The sequence below is a fragment of the Anomaloglossus baeobatrachus genome, unplaced genomic scaffold (assembly GCF_048569485.1).
Source record: "Anomaloglossus baeobatrachus isolate aAnoBae1 unplaced genomic scaffold, aAnoBae1.hap1 Scaffold_652, whole genome shotgun sequence".
Lineage (NCBI taxonomy): Eukaryota > Metazoa > Chordata > Amphibia > Anura > Aromobatidae > Anomaloglossus > Anomaloglossus baeobatrachus.
The window spans coordinates 1-14435 of record NW_027445022.1 but is presented as its reverse complement, the minus strand read 5'-3'; the positions used below and the strand labels follow the sequence as shown (position 1 = coordinate 14435).

The following is a 14435-nucleotide window of genomic DNA, read 5'->3' as shown; positions in this document are numbered from 1 at the left end:
GGCAGACTACAGAAAAGCTTACTATCAAAGGTTAGAGGGGGGCTTTCTCAGAGGGCTTTTTACAGTTTTTCTATTCCCAATTAGCCGTTTAAGTGTACTTATTGAAAGTAGTAATTCTTTCATAGGCCGCCCTTTCTTAGTATTTGACGTTCCTTATATTGCGGTATGAGGCTTCGCAGTAGGTTGCAAACATTCATCACCCATGACTGTCCCCAATTGAGCTCAGAAGCTCAATGTCTATCATGACCTCTCTTTTAGAATGTCCAAGAGCAAGCAAACTATTCCTCCAGGAGAGGGCGCCAACAGACTACTAAAGAGATCATCATTACTCAAAGAAAACCCCAAAAACCAATGCATGATAGGAATAAACAGGTAACTTTCTTTGGAGTGGAAGCGGAGAGATCGCACCAGATGCCAATTCTAGATGTTATCACACCTGTGGTCACTGCAGCAGCAGGTGAATCCACTTTGTCCAAAAGGGATCTATTCCATTCAATTGCAAATGATCTAGATAAGACAGAGAACTGCAGCACGGGGACATAGCCGAGTTGGTCAGGTTGAGTGGTGATGAGTTTGCTATTTGGATGAATAAAGAAAGTCAAAAGTGTGAAAGATAAAAAACAAAAGGAGGAAGTGTGAAAAGTGAATGGGCCAAATTGAGGTGCATATGAAGACGTATGCTTTCTTCCAATTCATTAAATCGGGCTAATATGAATCAGGTGAATTGAGTTCTGCTTTTGGAAACTGGGTTAAGAAGGGGTGCACCGTTCCTGGAGGTACTGCAATACCAGGTCAATGCGTGGAGTGGACAGAGCAAGCTCTTTTTCCATCTCCCTGTTCTAAAAATCCATTTAATATATGGTCCCCAGATAGGGGACGTATCAGATATTAAACTGATAAGAACAGATTTTGATTTAATGAAGCTTTCCAAAGCACCACAAAAAATGTATGACCGAAGTCACACCAAAAACAGTGCAAAGGCTAGGATTCGTGTGGACCCCACCGTGAGGAGAGGGTCCCCAAAAATCAACCCCGTCCCTCCGAGCCAGAAGGCCACAGCAAGGGTCAGGGATCTTCGGTGCTCCCCCAAGCCGAAGCCTGGTTGAGCCTTGTCGTTGCTCCCAGCGTCCACCCAGGCATCTTACCCAAGTGGAGTAGAGAGCTACTAGTTGATGGTTTCGCAGCCGAAACTGCCCGGACCGTCAACCGGTGTTGGTTTCTCAGCCCAAGGCTAACCGGACCTCCAACCGGGTGTTGGTTTCTCAGCCGAAGCTGACCCAGACCTCCAACCGGGTGTTGGTTTCTCAGCCGAAGCTGACCCGGACCAGATACTACACTTGATCTTAGCCAAAAGGCCGAGAAGCGATAACCAGAATTGGTTTGGGCCTCGAGTGGCACCCTGGCCTATGCCGGACACATCTTAGGGAGAGAGAGCGAGAGGGAGACAAACCCACGCCTACACAAGACATTTTGTCACCCAAGCCAACCCTTGAAAAGGCTGCTTTGCAGAGCCAAAACAAGAAGAATGGTGCGTTTTGCAGCCGCCGCCCACTGCAATGAATCTGAATAACTCCTCCTTTAGGGCGCAAGCAACTCCCCTCCCCCTTGCAGTCTTTCCAATTCACGATACAAAAAGACGGACAGGACAGGTTGCCTGACTTTCCGTCACTGCCACCCTTTGCCATCCTTACCCGTAGAAAGCCCTTTCATCATCCCCAAACCCTAATCTTTTCCCTTTCCTTCCCAGCCCCCAAACCCTGCCCTCTGTACCTTTCTCACCACCCGCTTCCCTTCTCCTGTCATCCCCCTACCACCCGGGAAAAAAAGAGATTGCCCCCTCCTTCCACTAGCCCACCCTCCCACCCAAAGAACAACTTCTTCTGCGCAGCTTGTTTTCTAGGCAGCAGCGCTATTGTGATGTCATCGGGGGGCATTGTGACAAGCCGCCAGTGTTCCGTCTCTTCATGTTGTGCACAGTTCAAACGGAAAATACATCAACAGGCAGACTACAGAAAAGCTTACTATCAAAGGTTAGAGGGGGGCTTTCTCAGAGGGCTTTTTACAGTTTTTCTATTCCCAATTAGCCGTTTAAGTGTACTTATTGAAAGTAGTAATTCTTTCATAGGCCGCCCTTTCTTAGTATTTGACGTTCCTTATATTGCGGTATGAGGCTTCGCAGTAGGTTGCAAACATTCATCACCCATGACTGTCCCCAATTGAGCTCAGAAGCTCAATGTCTATCATGACCTCTCTTTTAGAATGTCCAAGAGCAAGCAAACTATTCCTCCAGGAGAGGGCGCCAACAGACTACTAAAGAGATCATCATTACTCAAAGAAAACCCCAAAAACCAATGCATGATAGGAATAAACAGGTAACTTTCTTTGGAGTGGAAGCGGAGAGATCGCACCAGATGCCAATTCTAGATGTTATCACACCTGTGGTCACTGCAGCAGCAGGTGAATCCACTTTGTCCAAAAGGGATCTATTCCATTCAATTGCAAATGATCTAGATAAGACAGAGAACTGCAGCACGGGGACATAGCCGAGTTGGTCAGGTTGAGTGGTGATGAGTTTGCTATTTGGATGAATAAAGAAAGTCAAAAGTGTGAAAGATAAAAAACAAAAGGAGGAAGTGTGAAAAGTGAATGGGCCAAATTGAGGTGCATATGAAGACGTATGCTTTCTTCCAATTCATTAAATCGGGCTAATATGAATCAGGTGAATTGAGTTCTGCTTTTGGAAACTGGGTTAAGAAGGGGTGCACCGTTCCTGGAGGTACTGCAATACCAGGTCAATGCGTGGAGTGGACAGAGCAAGCTCTTTTTCCATCTCCCTGTTCTAAAAATCCATTTAATATATGGTCCCCAGATAGGGGACGTATCAGATATTAAACTGATAAGAACAGATACTACACTTGATCTTAGCCAAAAGGCCGAGAAGCGATAACCAGAATTGGTTTGGGCCTCGAGTGGCACCCTGGCCTATGCCGGACACATCTTAGGGAGAGAGAGCGAGAGGGAGACAAACCCACGCCTACACAAGACATTTTGTCACCCAAGCCAACCCTTGAAAAGGCTGCTTTGCAGAGCCAAAACAAGAAGAATGGTGCGTTTTGCAGCCGCCGCCCACTGCAATGAATCTGAATAACTCCTCCTTTAGGGCGCAAGCAACTCCCCTCCCCCTTGCAGTCTTTCCAATTCACGATACAAAAAGACGGACAGGACAGGTTGCCTGACTTTCCGTCACTGCCACCCTTTGCCATCCTTACCCGTAGAAAGCCCTTTCATCATCCCCAAACCCTAATCTTTTCCCTTTCCTTCCCAGCCCCCAAACCCTGCCCTCTGTACCTTTCTCACCACCCGCTTCCCTTCTCCTGTCATCCCCCTACCACCCGGGAAAAAAAGAGATTGCCCCCTCCTTCCACTAGCCCACCCTCCCACCCAAAGAACAACTTCTTCTGCGCAGCTTGTTTTCTAGGCAGCAGCGCTATTGTGATGTCATCGGGGGGCATTGTGACAAGCCGCCAGTGTTCCGTCTCTTCATGTTGTGCACAGTTCAAACGGAAAATACATCAACAGGCAGACTACAGAAAAGCTTACTATCAAAGGTTAGAGGGGGGCTTTCTCAGAGGGCTTTTTACAGTTTTTCTATTCCCAATTAGCCGTTTAAGTGTACTTATTGAAAGTAGTAATTCTTTCATAGGCCGCCCTTTCTTAGTATTTGACGTTCCTTATATTGCGGTATGAGGCTTCGCAGTAGGTTGCAAACATTCATCACCCATGACTGTCCCCAATTGAGCTCAGAAGCTCAATGTCTATCATGACCTCTCTTTTAGAATGTCCAAGAGCAAGCAAACTATTCCTCCAGGAGAGGGCGCCAACAGACTACTAAAGAGATCATCATTACTCAAAGAAAACCCCAAAAACCAATGCATGATAGGAATAAACAGGTAACTTTCTTTGGAGTGGAAGCGGAGAGATCGCACCAGATGCCAATTCTAGATGTTATCACACCTGTGGTCACTGCAGCAGCAGGTGAATCCACTTTGTCCAAAAGGGATCTATTCCATTCAATTGCAAATGATCTAGATAAGACAGAGAACTGCAGCACGGGGACATAGCCGAGTTGGTCAGGTTGAGTGGTGATGAGTTTGCTATTTGGATGAATAAAGAAAGTCAAAAGTGTGAAAGATAAAAAACAAAAGGAGGAAGTGTGAAAAGTGAATGGGCCAAATTGAGGTGCATATGAAGACGTATGCTTTCTTCCAATTCATTAAATCGGGCTAATATGAATCAGGTGAATTGAGTTCTGCTTTTGGAAACTGGGTTAAGAAGGGGTGCACCGTTCCTGGAGGTACTGCAATACCAGGTCAATGCGTGGAGTGGACAGAGCAAGCTCTTTTTCCATCTCCCTGTTCTAAAAATCCATTTAATATATGGTCCCCAGATAGGGGACGTATCAGATATTAAACTGATAAGAACAGATACTACACTTGATCTTAGCCAAAAGGCCGAGAAGCGATAACCAGAATTGGTTTGGGCCTCGAGTGGCACCCTGGCCTATGCCGGACACATCTTAGGGAGAGAGAGCGAGAGGGAGACAAACCCACGCCTACACAAGACATTTTGTCACCCAAGCCAACCCTTGAAAAGGCTGCTTTGCAGAGCCAAAACAAGAAGAATGGTGCGTTTTGCAGCCGCCGCCCACTGCAATGAATCTGAATAACTCCTCCTTTAGGGCGCAAGCAACTCCCCTCCCCCTTGCAGTCTTTCCAATTCACGATACAAAAAGACGGACAGGACAGGTTGCCTGACTTTCCGTCACTGCCACCCTTTGCCATCCTTACCCGTAGAAAGCCCTTTCATCATCCCCAAACCCTAATCTTTTCCCTTTCCTTCCCAGCCCCCAAACCCTGCCCTCTGTACCTTTCTCACCACCCGCTTCCCTTCTCCTGTCATCCCCCTACCACCCGGGAAAAAAAGAGATTGCCCCCTCCTTCCACTAGCCCACCCTCCCACCCAAAGAACAACTTCTTCTGCGCAGCTTGTTTTCTAGGCAGCAGCGCTATTGTGATGTCATCGGGGGGCATTGTGACAAGCCGCCAGTGTTCCGTCTCTTCATGTTGTGCACAGTTCAAACGGAAAATACATCAACAGGCAGACTACAGAAAAGCTTACTATCAAAGGTTAGAGGGGGGCTTTCTCAGAGGGCTTTTTACAGTTTTTCTATTCCCAATTAGCCGTTTAAGTGTACTTATTGAAAGTAGTAATTCTTTCATAGGCCGCCCTTTCTTAGTATTTGACGTTCCTTATATTGCGGTATGAGGCTTCGCAGTAGGTTGCAAACATTCATCACCCATGACTGTCCCCAATTGAGCTCAGAAGCTCAATGTCTATCATGACCTCTCTTTTAGAATGTCCAAGAGCAAGCAAACTATTCCTCCAGGAGAGGGCGCCAACAGACTACTAAAGAGATCATCATTACTCAAAGAAAACCCCAAAAACCAATGCATGATAGGAATAAACAGGTAACTTTCTTTGGAGTGGAAGCGGAGAGATCGCACCAGATGCCAATTCTAGATGTTATCACACCTGTGGTCACTGCAGCAGCAGGTGAATCCACTTTGTCCAAAAGGGATCTATTCCATTCAATTGCAAATGATCTAGATAAGACAGAGAACTGCAGCACGGGGACATAGCCGAGTTGGTCAGGTTGAGTGGTGATGAGTTTGCTATTTGGATGAATAAAGAAAGTCAAAAGTGTGAAAGATAAAAAACAAAAGGAGGAAGTGTGAAAAGTGAATGGGCCAAATTGAGGTGCATATGAAGACGTATGCTTTCTTCCAATTCATTAAATCGGGCTAATATGAATCAGGTGAATTGAGTTCTGCTTTTGGAAACTGGGTTAAGAAGGGGTGCACCGTTCCTGGAGGTACTGCAATACCAGGTCAATGCGTGGAGTGGACAGAGCAAGCTCTTTTTCCATCTCCCTGTTCTAAAAATCCATTTAATATATGGTCCCCAGATAGGGGACGTATCAGATATTAAACTGATAAGAACAGATACTACACTTGATCTTAGCCAAAAGGCCGAGAAGCGATAACCAGAATTGGTTTGGGCCTCGAGTGGCACCCTGGCCTATGCCGGACACATCTTAGGGAGAGAGAGCGAGAGGGAGACAAACCCACGCCTACACAAGACATTTTGTCACCCAAGCCAACCCTTGAAAAGGCTGCTTTGCAGAGCCAAAACAAGAAGAATGGTGCGTTTTGCAGCCGCCGCCCACTGCAATGAATCTGAATAACTCCTCCTTTAGGGCGCAAGCAACTCCCCTCCCCCTTGCAGTCTTTCCAATTCACGATACAAAAAGACGGACAGGACAGGTTGCCTGACTTTCCGTCACTGCCACCCTTTGCCATCCTTACCCGTAGAAAGCCCTTTCATCATCCCCAAACCCTAATCTTTTCCCTTTCCTTCCCAGCCCCCAAACCCTGCCCTCTGTACCTTTCTCACCACCCGCTTCCCTTCTCCTGTCATCCCCCTACCACCCGGGAAAAAAAGAGATTGCCCCCTCCTTCCACTAGCCCACCCTCCCACCCAAAGAACAACTTCTTCTGCGCAGCTTGTTTTCTAGGCAGCAGCGCTATTGTGATGTCATCGGGGGGCATTGTGACAAGCCGCCAGTGTTCCGTCTCTTCATGTTGTGCACAGTTCAAACGGAAAATACATCAACAGGCAGACTACAGAAAAGCTTACTATCAAAGGTTAGAGGGGGGCTTTCTCAGAGGGCTTTTTACAGTTTTTCTATTCCCAATTAGCCGTTTAAGTGTACTTATTGAAAGTAGTAATTCTTTCATAGGCCGCCCTTTCTTAGTATTTGACGTTCCTTATATTGCGGTATGAGGCTTCGCAGTAGGTTGCAAACATTCATCACCCATGACTGTCCCCAATTGAGCTCAGAAGCTCAATGTCTATCATGACCTCTCTTTTAGAATGTCCAAGAGCAAGCAAACTATTCCTCCAGGAGAGGGCGCCAACAGACTACTAAAGAGATCATCATTACTCAAAGAAAACCCCAAAAACCAATGCATGATAGGAATAAACAGGTAACTTTCTTTGGAGTGGAAGCGGAGAGATCGCACCAGATGCCAATTCTAGATGTTATCACACCTGTGGTCACTGCAGCAGCAGGTGAATCCACTTTGTCCAAAAGGGATCTATTCCATTCAATTGCAAATGATCTAGATAAGACAGAGAACTGCAGCACGGGGACATAGCCGAGTTGGTCAGGTTGAGTGGTGATGAGTTTGCTATTTGGATGAATAAAGAAAGTCAAAAGTGTGAAAGATAAAAAACAAAAGGAGGAAGTGTGAAAAGTGAATGGGCCAAATTGAGGTGCATATGAAGACGTATGCTTTCTTCCAATTCATTAAATCGGGCTAATATGAATCAGGTGAATTGAGTTCTGCTTTTGGAAACTGGGTTAAGAAGGGGTGCACCGTTCCTGGAGGTACTGCAATACCAGGTCAATGCGTGGAGTGGACAGAGCAAGCTCTTTTTCCATCTCCCTGTTCTAAAAATCCATTTAATATATGGTCCCCAGATAGGGGACGTATCAGATATTAAACTGATAAGAACAGATACTACACTTGATCTTAGCCAAAAGGCCGAGAAGCGATAACCAGAATTGGTTTGGGCCTCGAGTGGCACCCTGGCCTATGCCGGACACATCTTAGGGAGAGAGAGCGAGAGGGAGACAAACCCACGCCTACACAAGACATTTTGTCACCCAAGCCAACCCTTGAAAAGGCTGCTTTGCAGAGCCAAAACAAGAAGAATGGTGCGTTTTGCAGCCGCCGCCCACTGCAATGAATCTGAATAACTCCTCCTTTAGGGCGCAAGCAACTCCCCTCCCCCTTGCAGTCTTTCCAATTCACGATACAAAAAGACGGACAGGACAGGTTGCCTGACTTTCCGTCACTGCCACCCTTTGCCATCCTTACCCGTAGAAAGCCCTTTCATCATCCCCAAACCCTAATCTTTTCCCTTTCCTTCCCAGCCCCCAAACCCTGCCCTCTGTACCTTTCTCACCACCCGCTTCCCTTCTCCTGTCATCCCCCTACCACCCGGGAAAAAAAGAGATTGCCCCCTCCTTCCACTAGCCCACCCTCCCACCCAAAGAACAACTTCTTCTGCGCAGCTTGTTTTCTAGGCAGCAGCGCTATTGTGATGTCATCGGGGGGCATTGTGACAAGCCGCCAGTGTTCCGTCTCTTCATGTTGTGCACAGTTCAAACGGAAAATACATCAACAGGCAGACTACAGAAAAGCTTACTATCAAAGGTTAGAGGGGGGCTTTCTCAGAGGGCTTTTTACAGTTTTTCTATTCCCAATTAGCCGTTTAAGTGTACTTATTGAAAGTAGTAATTCTTTCATAGGCCGCCCTTTCTTAGTATTTGACGTTCCTTATATTGCGGTATGAGGCTTCGCAGTAGGTTGCAAACATTCATCACCCATGACTGTCCCCAATTGAGCTCAGAAGCTCAATGTCTATCATGACCTCTCTTTTAGAATGTCCAAGAGCAAGCAAACTATTCCTCCAGGAGAGGGCGCCAACAGACTACTAAAGAGATCATCATTACTCAAAGAAAACCCCAAAAACCAATGCATGATAGGAATAAACAGGTAACTTTCTTTGGAGTGGAAGCGGAGAGATCGCACCAGATGCCAATTCTAGATGTTATCACACCTGTGGTCACTGCAGCAGCAGGTGAATCCACTTTGTCCAAAAGGGATCTATTCCATTCAATTGCAAATGATCTAGATAAGACAGAGAACTGCAGCACGGGGACATAGCCGAGTTGGTCAGGTTGAGTGGTGATGAGTTTGCTATTTGGATGAATAAAGAAAGTCAAAAGTGTGAAAGATAAAAAACAAAAGGAGGAAGTGTGAAAAGTGAATGGGCCAAATTGAGGTGCATATGAAGACGTATGCTTTCTTCCAATTCATTAAATCGGGCTAATATGAATCAGGTGAATTGAGTTCTGCTTTTGGAAACTGGGTTAAGAAGGGGTGCACCGTTCCTGGAGGTACTGCAATACCAGGTCAATGCGTGGAGTGGACAGAGCAAGCTCTTTTTCCATCTCCCTGTTCTAAAAATCCATTTAATATATGGTCCCCAGATAGGGGACGTATCAGATATTAAACTGATAAGAACAGATACTACACTTGATCTTAGCCAAAAGGCCGAGAAGCGATAACCAGAATTGGTTTGGGCCTCGAGTGGCACCCTGGCCTATGCCGGACACATCTTAGGGAGAGAGAGCGAGAGGGAGACAAACCCACGCCTACACAAGACATTTTGTCACCCAAGCCAACCCTTGAAAAGGCTGCTTTGCAGAGCCAAAACAAGAAGAATGGTGCGTTTTGCAGCCGCCGCCCACTGCAATGAATCTGAATAACTCCTCCTTTAGGGCGCAAGCAACTCCCCTCCCCCTTGCAGTCTTTCCAATTCACGATACAAAAAGACGGACAGGACAGGTTGCCTGACTTTCCGTCACTGCCACCCTTTGCCATCCTTACCCGTAGAAAGCCCTTTCATCATCCCCAAACCCTAATCTTTTCCCTTTCCTTCCCAGCCCCCAAACCCTGCCCTCTGTACCTTTCTCACCACCCGCTTCCCTTCTCCTGTCATCCCCCTACCACCCGGGAAAAAAAGAGATTGCCCCCTCCTTCCACTAGCCCACCCTCCCACCCAAAGAACAACTTCTTCTGCGCAGCTTGTTTTCTAGGCAGCAGCGCTATTGTGATGTCATCGGGGGGCATTGTGACAAGCCGCCAGTGTTCCGTCTCTTCATGTTGTGCACAGTTCAAACGGAAAATACATCAACAGGCAGACTACAGAAAAGCTTACTATCAAAGGTTAGAGGGGGGCTTTCTCAGAGGGCTTTTTACAGTTTTTCTATTCCCAATTAGCCGTTTAAGTGTACTTATTGAAAGTAGTAATTCTTTCATAGGCCGCCCTTTCTTAGTATTTGACGTTCCTTATATTGCGGTATGAGGCTTCGCAGTAGGTTGCAAACATTCATCACCCATGACTGTCCCCAATTGAGCTCAGAAGCTCAATGTCTATCATGACCTCTCTTTTAGAATGTCCAAGAGCAAGCAAACTATTCCTCCAGGAGAGGGCGCCAACAGACTACTAAAGAGATCATCATTACTCAAAGAAAACCCCAAAAACCAATGCATGATAGGAATAAACAGGTAACTTTCTTTGGAGTGGAAGCGGAGAGATCGCACCAGATGCCAATTCTAGATGTTATCACACCTGTGGTCACTGCAGCAGCAGGTGAATCCACTTTGTCCAAAAGGGATCTATTCCATTCAATTGCAAATGATCTAGATAAGACAGAGAACTGCAGCACGGGGACATAGCCGAGTTGGTCAGGTTGAGTGGTGATGAGTTTGCTATTTGGATGAATAAAGAAAGTCAAAAGTGTGAAAGATAAAAAACAAAAGGAGGAAGTGTGAAAAGTGAATGGGCCAAATTGAGGTGCATATGAAGACGTATGCTTTCTTCCAATTCATTAAATCGGGCTAATATGAATCAGGTGAATTGAGTTCTGCTTTTGGAAACTGGGTTAAGAAGGGGTGCACCGTTCCTGGAGGTACTGCAATACCAGGTCAATGCGTGGAGTGGACAGAGCAAGCTCTTTTTCCATCTCCCTGTTCTAAAAATCCATTTAATATATGGTCCCCAGATAGGGGACGTATCAGATATTAAACTGATAAGAACAGATACTACACTTGATCTTAGCCAAAAGGCCGAGAAGCGATAACCAGAATTGGTTTGGGCCTCGAGTGGCACCCTGGCCTATGCCGGACACATCTTAGGGAGAGAGAGCGAGAGGGAGACAAACCCACGCCTACACAAGACATTTTGTCACCCAAGCCAACCCTTGAAAAGGCTGCTTTGCAGAGCCAAAACAAGAAGAATGGTGCGTTTTGCAGCCGCCGCCCACTGCAATGAATCTGAATAACTCCTCCTTTAGGGCGCAAGCAACTCCCCTCCCCCTTGCAGTCTTTCCAATTCACGATACAAAAAGACGGACAGGACAGGTTGCCTGACTTTCCGTCACTGCCACCCTTTGCCATCCTTACCCGTAGAAAGCCCTTTCATCATCCCCAAACCCTAATCTTTTCCCTTTCCTTCCCAGCCCCCAAACCCTGCCCTCTGTACCTTTCTCACCACCCGCTTCCCTTCTCCTGTCATCCCCCTACCACCCGGGAAAAAAAGAGATTGCCCCCTCCTTCCACTAGCCCACCCTCCCACCCAAAGAACAACTTCTTCTGCGCAGCTTGTTTTCTAGGCAGCAGCGCTATTGTGATGTCATCGGGGGGCATTGTGACAAGCCGCCAGTGTTCCGTCTCTTCATGTTGTGCACAGTTCAAACGGAAAATACATCAACAGGCAGACTACAGAAAAGCTTACTATCAAAGGTTAGAGGGGGGCTTTCTCAGAGGGCTTTTTACAGTTTTTCTATTCCCAATTAGCCGTTTAAGTGTACTTATTGAAAGTAGTAATTCTTTCATAGGCCGCCCTTTCTTAGTATTTGACGTTCCTTATATTGCGGTATGAGGCTTCGCAGTAGGTTGCAAACATTCATCACCCATGACTGTCCCCAATTGAGCTCAGAAGCTCAATGTCTATCATGACCTCTCTTTTAGAATGTCCAAGAGCAAGCAAACTATTCCTCCAGGAGAGGGCGCCAACAGACTACTAAAGAGATCATCATTACTCAAAGAAAACCCCAAAAACCAATGCATGATAGGAATAAACAGGTAACTTTCTTTGGAGTGGAAGCGGAGAGATCGCACCAGATGCCAATTCTAGATGTTATCACACCTGTGGTCACTGCAGCAGCAGGTGAATCCACTTTGTCCAAAAGGGATCTATTCCATTCAATTGCAAATGATCTAGATAAGACAGAGAACTGCAGCACGGGGACATAGCCGAGTTGGTCAGGTTGAGTGGTGATGAGTTTGCTATTTGGATGAATAAAGAAAGTCAAAAGTGTGAAAGATAAAAAACAAAAGGAGGAAGTGTGAAAAGTGAATGGGCCAAATTGAGGTGCATATGAAGACGTATGCTTTCTTCCAATTCATTAAATCGGGCTAATATGAATCAGGTGAATTGAGTTCTGCTTTTGGAAACTGGGTTAAGAAGGGGTGCACCGTTCCTGGAGGTACTGCAATACCAGGTCAATGCGTGGAGTGGACAGAGCAAGCTCTTTTTCCATCTCCCTGTTCTAAAAATCCATTTAATATATGGTCCCCAGATAGGGGACGTATCAGATATTAAACTGATAAGAACAGATACTACACTTGATCTTAGCCAAAAGGCCGAGAAGCGATAACCAGAATTGGTTTGGGCCTCGAGTGGCACCCTGGCCTATGCCGGACACATCTTAGGGAGAGAGAGCGAGAGGGAGACAAACCCACGCCTACACAAGACATTTTGTCACCCAAGCCAACCCTTGAAAAGGCTGCTTTGCAGAGCCAAAACAAGAAGAATGGTGCGTTTTGCAGCCGCCGCCCACTGCAATGAATCTGAATAACTCCTCCTTTAGGGCGCAAGCAACTCCCCTCCCCCTTGCAGTCTTTCCAATTCACGATACAAAAAGACGGACAGGACAGGTTGCCTGACTTTCCGTCACTGCCACCCTTTGCCATCCTTACCCGTAGAAAGCCCTTTCATCATCCCCAAACCCTAATCTTTTCCCTTTCCTTCCCAGCCCCCAAACCCTGCCCTCTGTACCTTTCTCACCACCCGCTTCCCTTCTCCTGTCATCCCCCTACCACCCGGGAAAAAAAGAGATTGCCCCCTCCTTCCACTAGCCCACCCTCCCACCCAAAGAACAACTTCTTCTGCGCAGCTTGTTTTCTAGGCAGCAGCGCTATTGTGATGTCATCGGGGGGCATTGTGACAAGCCGCCAGTGTTCCGTCTCTTCATGTTGTGCACAGTTCAAACGGAAAATACATCAACAGGCAGACTACAGAAAAGCTTACTATCAAAGGTTAGAGGGGGGCTTTCTCAGAGGGCTTTTTACAGTTTTTCTATTCCCAATTAGCCGTTTAAGTGTACTTATTGAAAGTAGTAATTCTTTCATAGGCCGCCCTTTCTTAGTATTTGACGTTCCTTATATTGCGGTATGAGGCTTCGCAGTAGGTTGCAAACATTCATCACCCATGACTGTCCCCAATTGAGCTCAGAAGCTCAATGTCTATCATGACCTCTCTTTTAGAATGTCCAAGAGCAAGCAAACTATTCCTCCAGGAGAGGGCGCCAACAGACTACTAAAGAGATCATCATTACTCAAAGAAAACCCCAAAAACCAATGCATGATAGGAATAAACAGGTAACTTTCTTTGGAGTGGAAGCGGAGAGATCGCACCAGATGCCAATTCTAGATGTTATCACACCTGTGGTCACTGCAGCAGCAGGTGAATCCACTTTGTCCAAAAGGGATCTATTCCATTCAATTGCAAATGATCTAGATAAGACAGAGAACTGCAGCACGGGGACATAGCCGAGTTGGTCAGGTTGAGTGGTGATGAGTTTGCTATTTGGATGAATAAAGAAAGTCAAAAGTGTGAAAGATAAAAAACAAAAGGAGGAAGTGTGAAAAGTGAATGGGCCAAATTGAGGTGCATATGAAGACGTATGCTTTCTTCCAATTCATTAAATCGGGCTAATATGAATCAGGTGAATTGAGTTCTGCTTTTGGAAACTGGGTTAAGAAGGGGTGCACCGTTCCTGGAGGTACTGCAATACCAGGTCAATGCGTGGAGTGGACAGAGCAAGCTCTTTTTCCATCTCCCTGTTCTAAAAATCCATTTAATATATGGTCCCCAGATAGGGGACGTATCAGATATTAAACTGATAAGAACAGATACTACACTTGATCTTAGCCAAAAGGCCGAGAAGCGATAACCAGAATTGGTTTGGGCCTCGAGTGGCACCCTGGCCTATGCCGGACACATCTTAGGGAGAGAGAGCGAGAGGGAGACAAACCCACGCCTACACAAGACATTTTGTCACCCAAGCCAACCCTTGAAAAGGCTGCTTTGCAGAGCCAAAACAAGAAGAATGGTGCGTTTTGCAGCCGCCGCCCACTGCAATGAATCTGAATAACTCCTCCTTTAGGGCGCAAGCAACTCCCCTCCCCCTTGCAGTCTTTCCAATTCACGATACAAAAAGACGGACAGGACAGGTTGCCTGACTTTCCGTCACTGCCACCCTTTGCCATCCTTACCCGTAGAAAGCCCTTTCATCATCCCCAAACCCTAATCTTTTCCCTTTCCTTCCCAGCCCCCAAACCCTGCCCTCTGTACCTTTCTCACCACCCGCTTCCCTTCTCCTGTCATCCCCCTAC

The 14435-nt window shown here is 46.5% G+C and overlaps 9 non-coding genes and 1 pseudogene across 9 annotated transcripts; all 10 read right to left on the bottom strand.

Moving 5' to 3' along the window:
- Nucleotides 1–754: 754 nt before the first annotated feature.
- Nucleotides 755–950, bottom strand: LOC142286318 (U2 spliceosomal RNA). The gene has a single exon (XR_012747514.1). It is a non-coding gene; the product is annotated as a U2 spliceosomal RNA (small nuclear RNA).
- A 345-nt stretch (nucleotides 951–1295) lies between these two features.
- Nucleotides 1296–1367, bottom strand: LOC142286337 (U2 spliceosomal RNA; annotated as a pseudogene).
- Nucleotides 1368–2754: 1387 nt separating this feature from the next.
- Nucleotides 2755–2945, bottom strand: LOC142286319 (U2 spliceosomal RNA). The gene has a single exon (XR_012747515.1). It is a non-coding gene; the product is annotated as a U2 spliceosomal RNA (small nuclear RNA).
- A 1387-nt stretch (nucleotides 2946–4332) lies between these two features.
- LOC142286308 (U2 spliceosomal RNA) lies at nucleotides 4333–4523 on the bottom strand. The gene has a single exon (XR_012747504.1). It is a non-coding gene; the product is annotated as a U2 spliceosomal RNA (small nuclear RNA).
- A 1387-nt stretch (nucleotides 4524–5910) lies between these two features.
- Nucleotides 5911–6101, bottom strand: LOC142286297 (U2 spliceosomal RNA). Its single transcript, XR_012747493.1, has one exon. It is a non-coding gene; the product is annotated as a U2 spliceosomal RNA (small nuclear RNA).
- A 1387-nt stretch (nucleotides 6102–7488) lies between these two features.
- LOC142286380 (U2 spliceosomal RNA) lies at nucleotides 7489–7679 on the bottom strand. Its single transcript, XR_012747563.1, has one exon. It is a non-coding gene; the product is annotated as a U2 spliceosomal RNA (small nuclear RNA).
- Nucleotides 7680–9066: 1387 nt separating this feature from the next.
- Nucleotides 9067–9257, bottom strand: LOC142286368 (U2 spliceosomal RNA). The gene has a single exon (XR_012747552.1). It is a non-coding gene; the product is annotated as a U2 spliceosomal RNA (small nuclear RNA).
- Nucleotides 9258–10644: 1387 nt separating this feature from the next.
- Nucleotides 10645–10835, bottom strand: LOC142286357 (U2 spliceosomal RNA). Its single transcript, XR_012747541.1, has one exon. It is a non-coding gene; the product is annotated as a U2 spliceosomal RNA (small nuclear RNA).
- Nucleotides 10836–12222: 1387 nt separating this feature from the next.
- LOC142286345 (U2 spliceosomal RNA) lies at nucleotides 12223–12413 on the bottom strand. Its single transcript, XR_012747530.1, has one exon. It is a non-coding gene; the product is annotated as a U2 spliceosomal RNA (small nuclear RNA).
- Nucleotides 12414–13800: 1387 nt separating this feature from the next.
- LOC142286291 (U2 spliceosomal RNA) lies at nucleotides 13801–13991 on the bottom strand. Its single transcript, XR_012747487.1, has one exon. It is a non-coding gene; the product is annotated as a U2 spliceosomal RNA (small nuclear RNA).
- Nucleotides 13992–14435: the final 444 nt, after the last annotated feature.